This window comes from Myotis lucifugus, unplaced genomic scaffold (genome assembly GCF_000147115.1).
Source record: "Myotis lucifugus unplaced genomic scaffold, Myoluc2.0 scaffold_17, whole genome shotgun sequence".
Taxonomy (NCBI): Eukaryota; Metazoa; Chordata; class Mammalia; order Chiroptera; family Vespertilionidae; genus Myotis; species Myotis lucifugus.
The window spans coordinates 13,952,867-13,971,964 of record NW_005871065.1 but is presented as its reverse complement, the minus strand read 5'-3'; the positions used below and the strand labels follow the sequence as shown (position 1 = coordinate 13,971,964).

At 48.9% G+C, this 19,098-nt stretch overlaps 1 pseudogene; it reads left to right on the top strand.

Annotated features, from left to right (window-relative positions):
• The first annotated feature begins 17,722 nt into the window (after positions 1-17,722).
• LOC102417984 lies at positions 17,723-18,857 on the top strand (annotated as a pseudogene).
• The last annotated feature ends 241 nt before the right edge of the window (positions 18,858-19,098 follow it).

Below are 19,098 nucleotides of genomic sequence, written 5' to 3'. Positions count from 1 at the left end.
CATTCTGGATGCTCTTCCATGGCTGTGGGGCCAGTGAGAGCGGCCAGAGCAGAGATGGAGAGCCCGCATCCACTTCCCAGAGGCCTGTGGTGAAACTCCCCGGAGGTCCTGAGAGGAATGGGGTGTGGGCAGCCCAGCCAAGTGAGAGACCCCAGAAAAAATGTAAAAACCCGAAAAAGTCCATTGTGTGAATTTGCTTACAAGTAAAAACAATTCTCTTTCCCAAACTCAGGAGCCTGGGATGAAAGTCAGGGGTGTCATCACACCCCTGCTGCCTCATTTAATATTCCCTTATTTCTTCTCCTTCTTACTCATGGTCTACCCCCAAACTGGAAAACCCCCACCCATCAAAAATCTAAATTTAGGAAAGAGTAAGGCAGGAAGAGGAGGGGGGCTCTTTTCCTAGGAAACTCAGAGCAAACAATCAACTCTGTCACCTCACACCCTGGAGGCTGTGACAGAGAGAGTGAGTGAGGGACGCCCCAGGCCTCCTGGGAGAAATGTGAGGCTGATCTGTGGCCTGGATGTGGGCGCCCTGAGATGGGTACAGTTAGAGGGAAAGGAAGAGGGGAAATGAAGGCCACCCCAGGTCTGAGAGGTCACTTCTGCTGGGCACAAGTCCCTCCTGGGGGGGGGGGTTGGGGGGAGGACTATTGGTTCTGCTTTGTGTCATTGATCTCTCACCTCAGAACTATGTAACCCAAGCCTGTGCCCACCAGTTGGCCAACTCCACAGACTCACGCCTCTCTACTTCCCCTCCCCCACCTCGGACATCGTATTCCCCCTACAATAGCTGTGTCTTCTGCTTTCAATCAGCATTGCTGGCTTTCAAGTCAAGTCAAGGAAGATTTGTAGATAAAGGGACCGAGTCTGGCCTCTCAGCTGTTTCGCTGGTTTGCATGGGGGAAGTCAGCCAGGGCTCATGCTGGTAGCGTGCAGACTGGCAGTTAGGGCAGCGCCCCCTGGAGTTGTGCAAATCACCTACCCTGGAGAGCATGGACGAATCTGAAAATGAAGGAACCCTGAGCCTCCTCTCCACCCTGCCTGCCCTCAACCCTGTGGTGCAGCTTCTTCCTGTCTCTGAACTCAAGCAGCTCATGCCAGCCTCAGACTGCCTCCCCCAGGGAGCTGCCTTCCACGGCTGCCTTCCCTTTGCTTCTAATCTCAGCTCAAATGTCAGCTCCTCAGAGAGGCCTTCTCTCTGCCCTGTGTTATTCTTTTCAAAGCACAAATCCCTCTTCCAAAATTATTTTTAAAATGACTTATTAGCTCCCTTCCCGCCTAGAATATGAACTCCAGGAGCACATGGCCTTGGGTGTCTTACTCCCACCCGTGTCCTCGGCACCTCGGGAAGCAACTGGCCTGTACCGAGGCCGCTCCGTAAAAGTGCGACAAATTCAATTCATTTGAATTGAAGCGTCCACTCACAACAAGTGACCGGATGTTGAAAACTGCTTATAAGCAATCAAGATTTAGTTACAAATAATTATCATTGCCCATCTCTCGGATGATTGTCCACCTTCTCCCTAATTATTTGCCTCTTCCCTTTCGTCTCACTGGATGCTACCTCTGGAATGTCTGGATGGCTGCAAACTCCCAAAGGTTAAAGGGGACCTAGGACTTTAAAAAGACACTCATCTCTGAAGATTGTATAAAACACGCTGTAAAGAAAAATCTCCAAAGGAGATAAAGGGCATCAGGAGGAGGGCGTCTCCTTTTTATGAACAGTTCCTAGGTGGTGCCTGGCCAGCTGCTCCACCCAGTGAAACAGGCCAGCAGGGAGACCTGCCCTGGCAAGTTAACCCTTCCCTGCCTCGCCTCAGTGAGATGCTGGGAAAGATCAGAAGAACTCAAGCACTACTTGCCCACTGGAAAAAAACAGCCAGAGTTGGGGGTGGGGGTGGGGGGGAACGGGGGTCGGGGGCTGTGGAGAGACCGATTCTGATGTTGCTCCCCACCCCCCAGCTTTCTTCTCCCAAAGAGCCTTCTGTTCAGAGGAATTAAAGGACTGTGATAGCAGATCACAGATTCGGGACAGAAAAGCTGCACTCTCCGCCGGAGCCTGGATGGTAGGGCACCAGACGCTGGACACTTTTTGCTTCTGAACTTCTGGAGACCATTCGAATAAAAGACTACTTGTTCCTGGACACACACTCAGCAGCCGAGAGGCCTTTCAGAAGAGGGGGATTTTGTTTTGCATTTCCTCTTTGGGGGGACAGAGAGAGAGAGAGAGTCAGAGACAGACTTGCTCTACTTACTTTTCAGATAAAAGAACCTAAACTAATTTGTTTACTATTGCTGGGTTCCTGTGCCATTGTGGTAAAAAGAAATGCTATTTTTAAAAGGTAAAAACCCACACGAGCCTCCCTAGGCCGGGTTCTTCTTCCCCTTCCTGCCTCCCCACTTTCATTTTGCAGATGGCCACGCACAGACAGGCCAAGTCAGAGCTCCCAGGTACCTCGGCGGCGCTCGTGCTCTCTCTCTCCCCCGCACCCCCTTCCAAAAAGGCCATCCCCGAACCGGGAGAGCAGCCTCGGGTCAGAGCTCAGTGAAGCTCTACGTGCCTCCAAAGGCACACCCCGGATCTGCTGCTTTTAAGAAAACTAGACTCCTGGCACAGCGCACACACGCCCTGGGCTTCCATCCCCCGCCCCGCGCACTCTTCATCTTCCTGGTCTACGCGGAACATTTCTGAAATCGAGCTGGGAAGATGTTGAGTGATGTCCCTTTAAAGAGGGTGTGCCATAACTGGGTCACTAACTGTGTGAGTAATCACGGTTGCCTGTAACCACAGCGACTGCGGCTTCAACCTGACGTGGTCATTTGTAAACCACAAAAACGACCCGGCCACCTGCAGGGCTGCGGGCTCTGGGGTTCGCAGGTCACCCCCGGCCTGGCCTGCTCCCTCCTCGGCCCTGGGTGGCATGGGCCACTGGGACGGATGTGACCACTTCAGGTCTCTTTCTTCCTAGTCAGTCCACCCACGTCTACCCGCTCCCGCCTCAGCAATCATTTGCCACAGACGCACCCTGAGCAACACTGAGCCCAAAAGAGAAAAAGAAGGCTCTTAGAATAAATTTCTTTTCAAGAAAACAAAAAGGAAACAGAACAAGAGAAAAACTTCCCCCAGCCTAGTTTGGGGCCCTTTATGGTGCCCATCACTTACTCACTTATGGCACGAAAACTTGATACAGTCCATCAATCTTCCCCCAATCACCACAGTAATTACAGGAACTTCCTAGGGCAAGAGCGTCCTTTGCCAAAGGGTCCCTCAAGGTGTCCTGGCTCCTTGCAAGGAGGAGCAACGAACCCTTCCCTTCCTTCCACCTACGTCGTCATTTTTGGAGGGCCTGCAGAGCTCACAGAAATCACCGAGGGCCACGAGGTTCATTTCTAAGTGAGGAAAATGATGGATGGTGGCAGGGGCAGATCTGTCCTCACTCGCAGCCCAACCCTCCCACCCCAGTTCTCTGGGAATAGAGTTCTTCTTCTCTACAATTTGGGTAAGATTAGTGGAAGGTATCCCTCGGACAAAGCACTCTCTCTTTCAGCCCCTCCCTGGCCTGTGTCCCCCGCAGCCCCCTCAGCAATCTCAAGTAGAAACCCACTTATTTTTCCAGTTAATTCAGGAAGACACTGCCACTGTCTCGGGAAGGGAGGAGGAGGAGCCTTCTCTCTCAGGATGGAAGCAACAAATGGGAAGGGAACGGACAAGGCCTGTGAAATCCCAAACCCAACTGCTAAGAACAACATCATAAATTATGGATCCCTCCAGCCGCCTCCGGCCTGTCACTGCGTGGTCCGTCTCCATGGACTTGCCCTGCATGGCCACACTGTGTCCTGGGGCCCCCAGGATACCTCAGAGCTCAGCGCTGCCGGATGTGCCAGCTGTGGGGACACCCGCACCCCTCGCTGGTCAGCGCAGGGTTATCACTGTTCCCAGGGACCCCTGCAGGAGCACCCAGCAATGGCCTGGGTGCTCAGGTCCCAGCTGGGCCCGGCCAGGGGACAGCAGGGGCATGCGGGGAAGGTTTGCGTTGTGCCCAGCATCCCTGGGGGCACAGGGCGCGGGGCTTCGTGGGTGGTATGGTCCTCCCCCTCCCCCCGCAGCCGCGGGCGACATCTGCAGGAGAGCGTGGTGGAGGCGGGCAGAGTGGTCACACTCAGGATGCCCATCTGGACCGGCTTTCTGCCCGCCTGCACCAGATGCGAGGAGAGAGAAGTCAAGGTTAAATGATGCGCGGGGGCTGCTGCAGGCGCGCACACCCCAGGCCCCTCCTCGGGCGCCCAAGCTCGCCTGCAGGCCTCCCGGCCCCACCTTGCTCTTTGTCTGCCTCCGGAGCAGATGTGCTGTGACCCCCCTATTATTCGCGCTGTCAAGATTAGAGGAGCCCCCACCCGGTTTAGAAACTGCAACTCTTGTCCCCAGCCCTCATCAACCCCACCTATTGTTTTGTTTTTGTTTTGTTTTTTTGGCAGCAAGTCAACCCCTCATCATAAGGTGGGCAACCCCCTCGGTTCACATTTAAATTTGTTTGTGTGCCAAATTGGCCTGCTGTTCCGCCCTCTGAGCGACTGTAACCGGCACCGCAGAAACAATGAATTATAAGAGATTAAAGTTACTGAAAACCGACTCATTGGCAGATGTGTGTGCTGGAGGCTGTTCTGTGGGCCAGTGTGTAAAGGGTCTTTGTGTGTGTGTGTGTGTGTGTGTGTGTGTGTGAAGCCAACAGCCTCACATTTGTTCTTTGGTCATTTGTCTTCAATATGCCTCTTTTTTTTTTTAATGATGATGAAAGGTCAATTATGGGACTCAAAAATAAGCAACCTTATCAGGCCAGCCGGTACTCCCAGAAATGAATGGGAGGGTCGGGGTTTCTCATGGGACAGGGAAAAGGGAACTCCAAACCAAGCTGGATTGTGTGAGTCAGGCCCTGGAGAAAATCGTGGGTAGAGGAAGTGTGGGGGGCGGTTTCCTGGATTTCTGTCGCAGGAAGAAACCACCAGTGGGAGGGAGGGCAGTGAGGGGAAGGGACTAGAGAAGGGGGAGGGCAGAGGGGGCTGGGAAGGGAGGGAGGAGGGCCTCCTTCGGGCCCAGGGGGAAGGGCCCGGCAGGCAGACAGGCTGAAGGCTGGGCGGTCTTTGTTTTGTTGGTGTGGGCAGGGGCTGGGCCCAGTGACTGTGCCCAAGTGTGCACCAGGCGGTCAGCTGCCCCAGCGAGGTAACAGCTGGCACCTGTGCGTGAAAATGCAGCGTGCATTAGCAGCATCATTACTTAGCATTAGAGCATTACCAAGATAATTACTGCCAGTTAGAGAGGCCGAGGGCAGAGGGAATTGAAACCCCAGACCCCATGGCTTATCAAACTCCCAGGTTACCAGTGTAATTTCCAGCAGCCTTGGAGGGCCACCTCTCAGAGCTGTGAGGCTGTGACTTGAGATTGGACAGCTGGGGCGTGGGAGGTGGGGGTGGGGGGTGGGGTCTCTTCCAGGTCTTATCCTGGCTCCGGGGTCAGATTAGGGTCACAGATAAAATAGCAAAAGTCCTCACACTAAAGTTTTCTGATAAGCAAAGCAGTTTTTACTAAATACCAAAAGTATCTTTTTATCTGGAATTACAAGGATCAAATAAAGGAGAGCAGGTACTCTGGTCTTTGAATAACAATAATGACTCCCCCAGTTAACAATCGTTGAGCTCTCTGCATGTCGGACACTATGAATACACTTGAATGAATTCCCTTCCTTTATCCTCACAGCCCTAAAAGGACAACACGATTATTACAACCATTTGATAGATGAGTAAACTGAGGCATAGAGGGGCCTGGGAGAGGACACAGAGTTCCCCAGCAGTTCTCAGTTCTACCCTAGTGCCTGAAGGTTGAGGAGCTGTGATTAGGTGCTCAATGCCGACTGGAGAGAGGGGAGAATGGGTACAGATGCTCTGGTTTTCTATGGCCAATAAAGACCCTTTCCCAAAGCTTGAGATTTAGTAAGTAATTGCTAATTTGCAGACACACATTCTCTCTACATATATTCTTGGTTGGATCGGAAGTAAATCTCACAGAAGAAAATGTGATGATTTCTGGAAAATAAAGTATTTTCCAGAAGTGTCTTCTTAAATTTCTAACCACTATGCTGTACACCTGAAACTAATTTAATATTGAATGTCAACTGTAATTGGGGGAAAAAAGTGTCTTCTTTCATAGATTGGTATACTAATCCAATTACTGGGGAAAATATTTCACACACTTGTTCATTAACAAGTTTGCACCCGCCCTGGCCGGTGTGGCTCAGTTGGTTGAGAGTTGTTCCAATGAACTGAGAGGTTTCGGGTTTGATCCTGGTCAGGGCAAGTACAAGAGGCGACCGATTGAAGTTTCTCTCTCACATCAATGTCTCTCTCTCTCTCCCTCCCTCCCTCGTTCCCTCCCTCTCTTCCTTCTGGGACAAGCAACAGTAGTTGTTAAATTAATAAATACAGAAGCACTTTCAGAGGTAGGTACTATTTTGAAACCAAAACCAGAATGACATTGACACAGGATCCTGAAGAAATGTTAAAATCAAACTGGAGTCTATTGCAAATGAACTTACCATGTGAACAATTTAAATGTACATCAGGGTCATGTGTCCAAGAGCCTCCGAGATGAATACATCAGCTTGCACACTTATTCCAGCCACACAGGTTAACATGAAATATCCTGGGACTGCAGATGTAATGTTTCCCACTACTTCTGATCTTTTAAATGTTTCAAAGTATTTGCGCATTTAAACTATGTATGGGCAGATGGGCATTCCAGCTGGTCGTTTCTGCTCTTACCTAAGGAAACCAGCAGACGTGGTTTTATTGCACAAGAGTAGAAGCCAAACGAAGCCACAAACCCAAGGACCTATTCTTCCAGTACCTCTACATCTTTGAATAGTTGACTCATAAGCAGCCCCCACCCAAGGGAAAGGTAAAATTCAAATAAAAAAGGAGGGGCTGAGCTCACCCTTACATTGACCGAGTCCCTTCAAAATCAATGATTCACTGTTCCTGCGAATAGTAAGCAGACAGCTTTTTTTTGCAACAAGGAAAACGTCATGGGTCTTATCTTTGTGTTGCTTTCACAGCTTAGCTAAACCGGCACGTCCTACCCAGGAAACGGGTTCCAGGAAAACGGGGTTCCAGTGGAGGCCTGTATACGCCCACGGAGGAGCTGCCCCTCAGAGAACTGAAGCCTTCCGTTTCCTTCCGGCAGGAATCATGGATGCTCTGCAGGAAAAGACAGGGATTAGAGTCACATGGGACAAAACACAACCACGCCAGGGGGAGGGGTTTCTTTCCTGAAATATATGCGGTTCCCTGGGTTCACACGGCACTGGGTGTGGTTTATAACTCACGGACCACAGGAGGCTGCCATTGTCATTTCCTGGCCCCTCCAATGGTGGTTTTCCAGCCAGGAGAGCATTCTGACTCATTGCTGCTACTTTTTTATTTGCTTTGAGTCTTCATAGTAGTGAAAGAAAGCCGACTGATGCTTGGGGGTGGGGGGTGAGAAGGTGAGCTCCAGAGAAACAACCTAGACTTGGTCCTGTTATCAATCATCTCCGCCTCCTGTGAGAGTGTTAGCAAGCACAGCCTACCCACACAGACTGGCACTGAGACGCATTTGCTGTTTGTTCCTTAGAGCGTAAATGAGACATCATCTACCTTCCATCAGAGGGTTCTTTAATGTAAATATTCAGACCAAAGTGAGATTTTTTACGAGAACTTCGTAACATCCAAACTAGATGGTGAAAACATAGGCGAGAGAGATTTTACGTACTTTCAGTGTTTTTTTAGTACACAATTATATTTTCATTGGTTCACTCACTCTGCCGTGTGTGTGTGTGTGTGTGTGTGTGTGTGTGTGTGTGTGTGTGTGGTGCAGGGGGGGGGGGTGGAATTTTCAAACCTTGAGACGTCTCTGTAACATTTCTTTGTTGTTTTACTTACATGCAGTTGACCTTCAGCAGAGGTGGGCAAAGCGAACCCTCATTTTGCTCTGGTATCATAGATACATCCATCACTTCTTCTCTTTTGTGTGGTTGTTTTAAAAATGGTCTGAACACGGAGGCAACGTCAGGGCCGACTCAGCCCTTCAGGAAGGTCCCCTGTGACATGGGGAAAACCGAGATGAGATCGGCTGTGCGTAGAAATGACAGGCGCTAAGGGACAGTCAGTGAATGCATGGCTTCCAGAAATCTAAGAACGCCAGTCCCACAGCGAGGAGCTTACATTCTCAGGAAGGTAATATCAAGCCGCCAGACAGGAGCTTGGCCACACACACTGAGTGAATGACGTGCGGCAGCCTCAAGGCTGAGATGATCAGGTGGGGACTAAAGAGGGAGCTAGAGCCTGGCTGGTGTGGCTCAATGGTTGAGCGTTGATCCGTGAACCAGGAGGTCATGTGCCCAGGTTTTGGGCTTGATCCCCAGTTGGGGGCATGCAGGAGGCAGTTAATCAATGATTCTCTCTCATCATTGATGTTTCTATCTCTCTCTCCCTCTCCCTTCCTCTCTGAAATCAAATTATATATATATATATATTTTTTTAAAAGGGAGTTAGATCCAAAAATTGTCATTCTCTTTGCAACATTGCTGGGGGGAAGAGGAAGAGGATGACTTACCAATGAATGATATTATTACGTGCTCTGGGATGTACCTTCCTACGATGGGCATGGAGGAGGAGGCTTCATGGACAGACATCAGCAGCCACCAGGGTTGTACATATTCTTGACCATTTGGTTGGTATATTTTGCTTTAAATAGGAATTAACTGGACTTATAGTTGACATGTCAGTTTCTTGTGGGTGTTGATTAAGCAAGAGGTAATTCTAAGCCAACACTCCCAGGTGCCCTAACTACTCATTGGTTGCCCTGAGAAGCCCACGCCCAGACTGGGGACTTCCCATGGTAGGACCCCCTGGGAGACCATCCTGACCAGCCAAATAGCCCCTGGATGACATCACCAGCTTGACACTAACTCAGACAACAAACAAACAACAAACTGCAGCAAAGCCCAGGACATTGCGAGCCCACAAGAGGGAAAGTGCTCATTTCTTCGCAACACCCTGTACCAGAGTTGCAACACCAATATCTGATATTTTTGCACATGGTTCATATCTATTAGTCAAAAAACAGTTATCTTTTAAGATAGTCTTGAAAATAGACACCTCCAAAGCCAAGGTTTCTAGGGATTTTTTTCCCTCCCGAAATACATGTTTGAAGAAGAGTCATCCTGATGGGACATAACTATTTCTAGTGGGGCAAGAAGCCTGAATATTTTCCAAGGAAATTCCATGCTTACTAGCCCGTACACTCAGCGCTTCAAAGGTAAGGCCTCTTAGGCAGTGGGAGAATGACTGACTGAATTCAGTGCCGCTCAGACAATGTGGGAATGAGGACTAACTGGTCCCATGGTTTTGGGGGAAGTGATTGTTTTAGGACTTTTTCGTGGCCGGAGGAGAGCCGCACACGAGGCGGTGTGTCGGTTACGTCGGGCAGCCTGGAGACAATGACGCCAGGTTTTCGGAGAACATCCTGGTTCGGTCTAGGTTGGCGACAGCCGCAGAGCCCTCCTCCTCAGCATGGGGTACTCAGGTGGTCCTTCGATTTACCTGCAGGCAGTAGAGGGGGTATGTAAAAATCTGGAAGAACTGAGCTCCCAAAGTGCTAAGTAACACAACCCTGCCAGCCTACTAGAGGGGAAAATGGGAAAGGCTGCAGCCAATTATTAGGAAGACGGTGAACAGGCGGTGACTGGAGGCGCTGGGGCCATAGGAAACAGATTGCGGATACGAAAGGGCTCCGAGCACAGGTGGCCACCTGGCAGCCCCGGGCACAGGGACGGGTCCAGGCCGGAGAGGGTTTGGATGGTCCACAGGGATTTTTTTTTTAAGTGAGCTAACATGAAAGTAAGATTTTCTTTTTTACACTCAGGAAAACTGAATTTTTACCTTCTCTGTCTCACACACTTACAAACGAAAGTCTTTATTTTTTGTTTGAGTCCACTACCGGGGTCAGAAAGAGCAGAACAAAGTGATTCATTGCATCCAACCGACCAAAAAGTTTTGCTTTCAGGAAAATGAAGCCACCACACTTCTGTGAAGAGGACCAGGCACAGAAGTTAAGGGGGTGCTGGCTCTCAGGCTCCTGTGAGCACAGGGTTGGCCCCCGAGAGGCAGGGCCTCCTTAAATTTTGTGCCTGTCTCACTCTCCTTGGACTTAAGAGTCATCACAGTAGGATGGAAGGAAGACAGCATGGTAGATAAACTGAAGGCTCTTTTATTAAAATGAACGCGAAGAAGTAGTGGGCTTCCCATGTCCTCTTATATTTCAGAACTCAAGTGACAGAGTGATAAATGTGAGTCCCCCTGCCTACCTTGAAGTAGTGGGGCATCCACTCCATCACCTCATCAGAAACAGGCGCTTAGAAAGCTTTGAGAAGCCTCTCTCAGCACCGCCCCCTGTGGCTTAGGAAGGTGGCATCCTGCTGTTGAAACCCCTCTGGCTGCTCGGCACTCCCGGACATGCGGAACAGCTGAGCAGTGTCCTTCTTCACCTTTGCTTTTCTAAAAACGTCTCGTGGTCACCTTTTAGCCTTTTGCAACCTCTCTCACCTTTTCTTATCAAACCCATTTTCCTTTACTCATTGAGATTGTCGGTTTCTAGAGTTTCCACCCAGTCACACACCCCACAGAGGGGTATGAGTAAACCTCGAGTCTTCAGAAAAGGAAAAGGAAAATCGCTGTCTCAAAGCTAGAGGCGACGCCTTCTGCATGGGCCCTTGATCGACAACACCACGTGTGTTGGGGTTCACTGTCCCAGGAGAAGGGTCGCCTGGAGGAACCCAGCTGCAGGCTGGTGAGTGGCTCCGAGGAGGCCGGACATGCCCGCACTCTCACTGGATGCTGCCGCAGGGACCTGAGCGTGAGTCATGAGAGAGGAACTCTGGAGTAAGCAGACACGGGAAGAGCCCCTGAGAAGAAAGGCAATGGAAGGCGTGAAGGCGTGGAAGTTGGGAGACAGTAGAAACCACGAGTCAAGAGCATCTGCGAGGTAGAGGGAAGGAGGAGGAGAGAGGCTGGACGGCAGTGATGGGAGGAATGGAAGCAGGAAGTGGGGCCTGACAGGGTCCAGGAAGCTGACACGGTTGCGGTTGCCTGTGGACATCCTGGTCCTTTCTCCAGGCAGCAGCAGCATGATTCTCCTGGGAGCACGTCACCTCCTGCTGTCAGTCGCTTTGTGGAGGGAGCGACTCTACCTGAGCTCCAGCTCCGGGACCGGCCCATCATGAAGCATCCATCTTATATAAAAACTGCTGTTTGAAATTTTAACCCTGCATTTTGGCTTCTGTAGATGCTTGCTTGCTTAAATAATAAGGAAAATAAGACCACTCCCATTTCAGAGAGGCCATTAAACCTTCCCCAGACGAAGTTATCAGTGCTGGTTAAGGAGCTTGTTAACTCAAATTACTCTATCAACTCAAAGCAAAAAATCGGCCGACAGACAGCTGGTATCTCAAAAAACTTGTTAGTCGGGACACTCATAAGTCAAGGCCCCACTGTACTCCCATTTCAGAAAGGCCATTAAACTGTCCCCAGACGAAGTTATCAGTGCTGGTGCCAGGCTAAGCCTTTGGTGGAGGTCTCAAAGACCCTGCACATAGGGGCTCTTTAAGAACTTGCAAAGGGAACCAGAAACAAAACCCATATTTGGGAGACAAAGAGGGTAAAAAGGTATAAATACAGGAAACTTCCTGTGTGACTTTGCCCAGAATTCTAGAGACATTTTTCTCTGGGCCCGTGTGTAATAATAATAATAATAATAATAATAATAATAATAAATGTAACTCCATCTCTCTAAGTCAGTGGTTCTCAACCTTGGCTGCACATTAGCATCACCTGGGAATCTTTTTAAAATCCTGATTTCTGGGCCTCATCACATTCCCAAGTGATTGTAATGTGCAGCCAAGGTTGAGAACCACTGCTCTAAGTGTTGCTTGGTTCTTCTCCATTCTTCTGTAACAATCAGAGCATCACATCACCTGGCCACAGGGACTGGGGAGGGTGCGCCTGTGGCCCACACCCGGTCAGTGTGAGCCAGTGGAGTGGGCGTCCAGACTGTGACCGTGACTCTGCAAAGAGAAGCTGCTTCTGCTGCACTTGGGAAGCTGACGGTGCCAGGAACCACCACGTGGGAACGTCAGCCCCAAAGGGAAGTCAACCTGTGGACGAGCCGAGCCTCTACCTCCGGGCCTCTCTGATGCAGCGGGGCGTCACCACGGGGCACCTGCCGAGTGAGCGCCGCCAGGCACTTGCTCCCAAGGACAATGGCATAATTGGGTCCAGCGTGGAGGGACCAGCCCTCATTATTTCTGGCATGTACTACATGAACCTAACACAATGCTCGGCCAGACAGAAGCGTGGGATACAATTGCTTCTTAGCAGGTGAGAGTTACTATCAGGACCCGACGCACTCGTTATCGCCCAGCGGAGTCCCCTCGCAGAGTCGCAGGGCAAAGCCACAGGTTTTCAAAAGCGCCCTTGAGAATTCCTTCGGAAGCGGCCGCATGGGAGAGAGTGGCCCCAGAGTCCAGTACGGTCAGATCTTCCTCGCTTCCGGACAAACCGCTGACAGACTTCTGACGCCCACGTCGGCCTTCCAGGGCTGCCCTCAGAAGTCTGTCTCTCTAAAATCAATAATAAATAAATAAAAGTTGAGACCACAGAGGAGGGGTGGGGGGTGGGGTTGAGGGGAAAGGAAGGAGCGTGAATAAGGAGTGAAAGTCACTGAAGGCAAATACTCCAGGCAACTTTCTGGAGCTACACTGGGGGAGTTAGAGGGTGGGACGGTGAGTAGAGCCAAGAAACATTCTTAAAAGAGCAGAAATAATCTGCCAGAAGCCACGGGACCCTATTAACCACTGGTTCTGAGTCTCCCTACGCCTCCTTCCTCCAAAAGGTAACAAATAAGATGGTTGAGTTCAGCGCCTGAGTCAGATACACCTGGATGCAAATCTTGACTTTGTCACCTGGCAGGCGTACGCCCTGCGACAAGTTATCTCCCTTCTCTCTGCCTCAATTTCCTCATCAATGAAGATGATATAATACTATCTTGGAGGATTGTGAGACATGATGGATGAAAAGTGCCCAGCACATAGAAAATGTGCAGTCAATATTAGTTGCTGCTGTGATACTGTCTTTCCCATCCTTAACTCTTTATGTGGTGCCCACGATAGCTGGTGATTGACAAAGCACCATTCTCCTCTGGGCATCCCAAGGCCGCACCGAGTGCCCAGGATGTCCCGTTGAGCTTGTATGTGCTTACAGTCAGCAGAAATTAATCCACATACTAGATTTGTTCATCACCATCGGCGCCAGAGTCCTGATCAGGAAAGACCTTGAGCAAATTAAGGAAAACATTCAATGTCAATAAGTGGATTTGAATCTTCACCAAAATGGGCTTATTCAAATGAAAGAGTATAAAATGTGAAACTTCTTAGAATGATCTCTCTGTATAATCAGGTGAAAGCTTTGGCCTTTTTTACATTCCAGAGAGAAATGACAAGAAATGGGCCTTGTCAAGGACCCCAAATTCACCACCAGAAAGAAAACATCTAGAACCGTGGTTCTCAACCTGTGGGTCACGACCCCTTTGGCGGTCGAACGACCCTTTCACAGGGGTCGCCTAAGACCATCCTGCATATCAGATATTTACATTACGATTCATAACAGTAGCAACATTACAGTTATGAAGTAGCAACGAAAATAATTTTATGGTTGGGTCACAACATGAGGAACTGTATTTAAAGGGCCAGAAGGTTGAGAACCACTGATCTAGAATATCTTCATAGTAGCTCTGTCACACACAAACTTGTTGAAAAGTGGTTACACATATCTTACAAATTTCCTATTTCCATTGAGGGTGGGTTTCCCCAGTGTTCACCCCGCGGGGGTGGGGGGTGACTTAAACTCTGTTGGTTGTTTTAGAAGAACAAAGGGACACCCTTTGGTGATGAGAATATCGCATCTATTTTCTGCTGAATTACCCAGTGAACTGTCGTTTGCCATCTTCCGCCTTTGCATAAGGAGATTTAGATTCATGAAGTCACCTACTCATCTTTGAAAAATAAACTGCTTAGGAAAGTAGCTCTGGTAATATTCATTTAAACAACTCTCTTTTTTTTTTTCCATTTCATCACCGTCGTAATTAATTTCATGGCTCAGGTACACGAAGAGATTTAAAGCGATGTTTATGAAATGAATTAGCCTCTCCCTCATCTTATTTAGAGTTCTCCATTGTGAATAGACTCAGATTGTAATGGGGAGGCAATTTATGAGAACGCTCTCTGGTGTCCTTGATTCCGTATCCTCTCAGAGGGTTTATTATTTAGTTCTTTTCCTCCCTCGGGGCCAGAAGTCAGGCCATGTGGCTGAAAGACAGCAGCTTTGGGATATTTTGATGTAGCTAGGGAGGAGTGAGGCGGGTAGAAAGGACTGGAGTGGGGTGCATCCCTAGCTTATCAGTATGTAGCAAGCATAGCATGAGTGGGGTGCATAGCTCCCCGTGTGTGAGGCCACATGCAATCCTGCTCAGCCCTGGAATGGGGTGGGGAGACCTGGTTCTAGTCCTGCCTCTGGCCCGGAAAAATCACATACTCCCCATAGCCTCCAACTCTCTTGGCGGTAAAATCAGGAGGTTGGAACAGAGAACTCTAAGGTGTCTTCCAGCTATGAAGTCCCACGATTTTCTGATGTATCAATTCTACAACTATTCACTTGGCTACTCTTTATTTCCAATTGTCTTTCGGGTTTAAGTAGTCGATTACATGCATACACAGACATCTTGAAAATGATGTCTCTTTACCTGACTTGGTCCATGTCATGACCAACAGGAAAAAAAGACTTGAGCTCATTACTAGAACTCTCTGTGTGATCCTACAGCTGTGAGTCACGTGTGACTATCTCATTTAACATTGTTCTTCCATTGCACGCGCACCATTCCAAGTGTTCCACGGCCACGGGGGCTAGTGGCAACAGGACAGGACAGATATAGAGCGTTGCCATCACCACAGAAACTTCTATTGGACGATATTCTAATTAGAAGGAAAATCGCTTCTAAATAAGAGACTAGCTCTTCCTCCTGATCCCAGATTGATAAATTGTGATCTCCAAAGCCGTCCCATAAGCAAATAGTCTTCCTTGGGGCAGAATCTAAAGCACCCCAAAGCCCTGCTTACAAATCTCTTCCCCACCAGCTTGTCATGGGGTCTCCCCACCCGCTCTTGCCCATTTCTCTCTTCTCCTCCCACCTGCCACCTTCCTCCTCTCTGCTGATCACTGGTGTCTGGTAACCCTGATGTGATAACTCAGGGAAACAGCAGATGGAGAGGAGAAAATATAGCACTTTCCCTCCATTCAAATGTGCCCTTGGTTATAGGGCATAATATTGTTTGGTGGTTAGTTTTAACTGGTCATTTTGAGATAATTTTAGATGTACAGATGCACTGCTGAAACAGCACCGAGTTGTTGTATACCCTCATACAGCTTCCCCTAAGTTAACACCTTACATCCCCGCAATACAATGTTTAAAACTAAGAAATTAATGTTAGTGCAGCTCCTTTAGCTACGTTCCAGACTTTGTTTGGATTTCACCAGTTTTTTCATTCTGTCCTTTATCTGTAATTCCATTGGCTAGATTGCATTTAGCTGCCGTGCCTCCTTATCTCTTCCAATGAAAGGCTCTTCCTCCGTCTTTCCTTGTCTTTCATGACCTTGACACTTCCGAAGAGTGCTGGTCAGTCATTTTGCAGACTGTTCCTCAGCTTGGCTTTGCCAGATGTTTTCTCATGATTCGCCTGAGCTCCTGCGTCATTGGGAAGACACTCCCGAGGTAACGTGGCCTTCGAAGTGCGTCACACCAGGAGGTAAAGGCGTTCCTCGGGCACAGTGACCCTGGTGAATGCACATTCAACAGTCCTGGTTCTTGTGTCTTAGGACTGTGGCCGATGGTGTCAGGGGTGGGAACGGTAACAGAGCATCCTGGGAGACAGTAGCCATGGGGTCTTCATTGGATAGATTCTGTGATGCAATTTGGGGGTATTATTCCTTCTCTCACCCTCCTAGAATTTCTCCGAGATTCCTCATATCTTTTAATGAGTTTCTTTTCTGTTTAAATCAATCACAGTGGGTTTCTTCTGCTTACTACTAGAAATGGGAACCAGAGGTGGTTATAGGAAACAGACCTCGAGGTAATGAGGGAAACCTGGGATTGGTTAGCAGGCCTCGTCGGGGCAGATGGCAGAAAGAAAGTGCAGGGAAAGATGAGATTCTGTGAGGGCCTATGGCACATCAGCAAACTGATTCTCTGAATACAGTGCTCATGCGTGGTGAGCTTCAGGGGACGTGTGACTGCTGCCAGACCATGGTAGGAAGGCCGTGGGGAATGAAAGCTCAAAGGGTGGGTGGGTATCTCTACACGGGATGGACAATTAAAGAAAGCACACATATGTACGATCTTGGCCCAAAGCATGCTTAGAAAATGCGGGGCTTGTATGACTGTTACAGTAACCTCTTATTCTTGCAGCCGTGTGCCTAAGGAAGCCAAAAGCCAAGCTCAACCTTGGATCCTGCAGGCTGATGAACTACACTGCCAGTTGCATTTGCAGCCTTATGAGGTCTTTTATGCAAAATTTAGGGACTGATAGTCTCTGCTGAATGCGACTGAGATGCCAAAAATCAGTTGATAAAATGTAGTTGAAGGAAATCTAAAGACTTGGAGTTTGGAGAGAGAGGAATGTGGAATAACTGAAACACATTCCCTCAGACCTTACCATGTGTCCCACGAGGACAACCTCCCCATCAGAGCATCGAGAAAGCACGGGTGAGGTGAGGGCCATTGTTCTGTAAGCCATTCTCTACAGGCTGCATCACTGGCGGCCTTAGGAAACAGCTACTCCTGGGGGCCCAAGGCATCAGTGTAGTCTTCTCGTCAGAGAGGTAGCTTTTTAAAAAAAAGTGTTTTTATTGATTTTAGAGAGGAGGGAAGGGAGAGGGATAAAGAGGTAGAAATATCAATGAGAGATAGAGAGACAGCCTTCAGCTGCCTCCTGCATGCCCCCTCCTAGGACTGAACCTGCAACCCAGGCATGTGCCTTGATCGGGGATGGAACCAGGGACCTCTGTTGTTCAACCCTGAGCAACACTGGCTGGGCAGAGAGGGAGCATTTGGGGAAGAAATAGAGTTTTGACCAAAGTCCTCTCCCAGGAGATTCCGTGAAATCCCAAACCCCTCCCACAGTTACCAGTGTATCATCTCAACAATTAGGAGAATCCTCATTTCGGTTCTCCCCACAAAGTGAAGCAAAGGCTACTCTGGTCAAAGAAGTGGATGGAGGTCCCTAAAGCATGTTGACTATCTCTAGCAAATAGTAACCAGGAACTATGCTGCATCTTAGAGAACTGCAGGGACAAGTCCTCTCACCAAAGATGCAGGGGGTTGCAGGGTACATCAATCAGCCAGAGTCCGTTATTGTTGCTTCTGATTAAGGACAGTCATTGATAAAGGAATTAAAACAGAAGAGGTTATAGACCTGCAGGGTGAAGCAGAGACTAGATGGGCTTTGGAGAACGAATGGCAGGGACATAACGAAGGTGAATAAGTGAGGGCTCGTGTCTATACAGAAGCCAAGGAGCAAGCACCATGGAGAAGACCATCAGCAGCAGAGAGAAAGGCCTGAAACGCAAAAAGGCGCCACCAAAGAACCCCAGGAGGCTGCAGACATTGATGATGGAGTGACAGAAAGTGGGGTCCAACCCCCAAAAGTCTCTGCCTTCCCTCCAGGCTTCAGCATTTCGGAGATTAGGAACAAATAGCGGTACCTCTTAATGTTCACGCAGTGGGAACAGCAGCAGAAGAAGGGAAGGTTGGCAGCTGAGAGAAAACTTAAAGAAGAGAGAGAGGCTCTTAGTGATACGGCTCCACCAAAGTCTATACCCATGACCACGGACAACCAGCGAGTGTACGATGAAACCACAGTGGACCTAGCGATGAGGAGGTGGCTTCTGATGAAGCTGCAGATGGACTTGCTTCTTCCTTCCACAGACAAACTTCTCCCAAGGTCCTCACTACATCAGACTGACCTCATGGGAGAGCCCTACAACCCTGTGAACAGCTCACATGTTTATTACAGAAGAGGGCTGGCTCTGAAAATGATGATTCCACCGTGCATCTCAAGAGATTTCACAGATCTGATCGTTATTCATGAAGATTGTAAAGCACCCCATGGATTAATTCTGAGCCACTTGCCAAATGGATCAACTGCTCATTTCTGAGCAGTGTTCATCTGCGTAAGGAAATTAAGGGAGGAGGCAAGGAGCCCACAGAACACGTACCTGAAATCATTCTGAACCATTTTACAACAGGCTGGGTCATTCTGCTGGGCAGGTGTTTGCATCTCTCTTTCCCCATAATCCTCAGTTTATCGGAAGGCAAGGTTGCCACGTTCCACAATCAATGGGATTATATCTTCCTCAGATTTTACAGGTACATACTCAAGAGTGAAAAGAAGGTGGGAATTCAGGAACTTTGGTCATGTTTTACCTTAAAATTAAGATGTCTTCAGAAAGGAACCTTTGATTCTAAATATGGAGACTACGGCTGGGTCCATAAGCCCCAGGAAATGGGGACACGTGGAAGGAGGGTCCATTTGCAAAGCACTGAAGGAACAGCACTGGGTTTTGCCGAACAAGCCTATCTCGGATTTGTGACAGAAGACTCTTCAAAACGGCATTTACCTTCTCTCGTGTCTGGACAAAAGTGCTCACTGTTTCTGTAGGAAATACAAATAAAAGTCATTCTGGTGAGAGTTAAAAAATACAAAATAAAGTAAAGTGAAAAAGTGGTTGCTCTAATTGTGCGCCACCCTTCCCGGTGTGGTCTCCCTAGTGAAATAAACAACGCAGCCCCTGGTGCCTTCTGTGCAGATGCTGGTCTACAGAAGTGCTTTCTTCTCCACCCCAACAAGCGAGAGCATTGGAAGTTTGCTTCTGCCTGGTTGGGCAGCAGGGCCTTGTCAT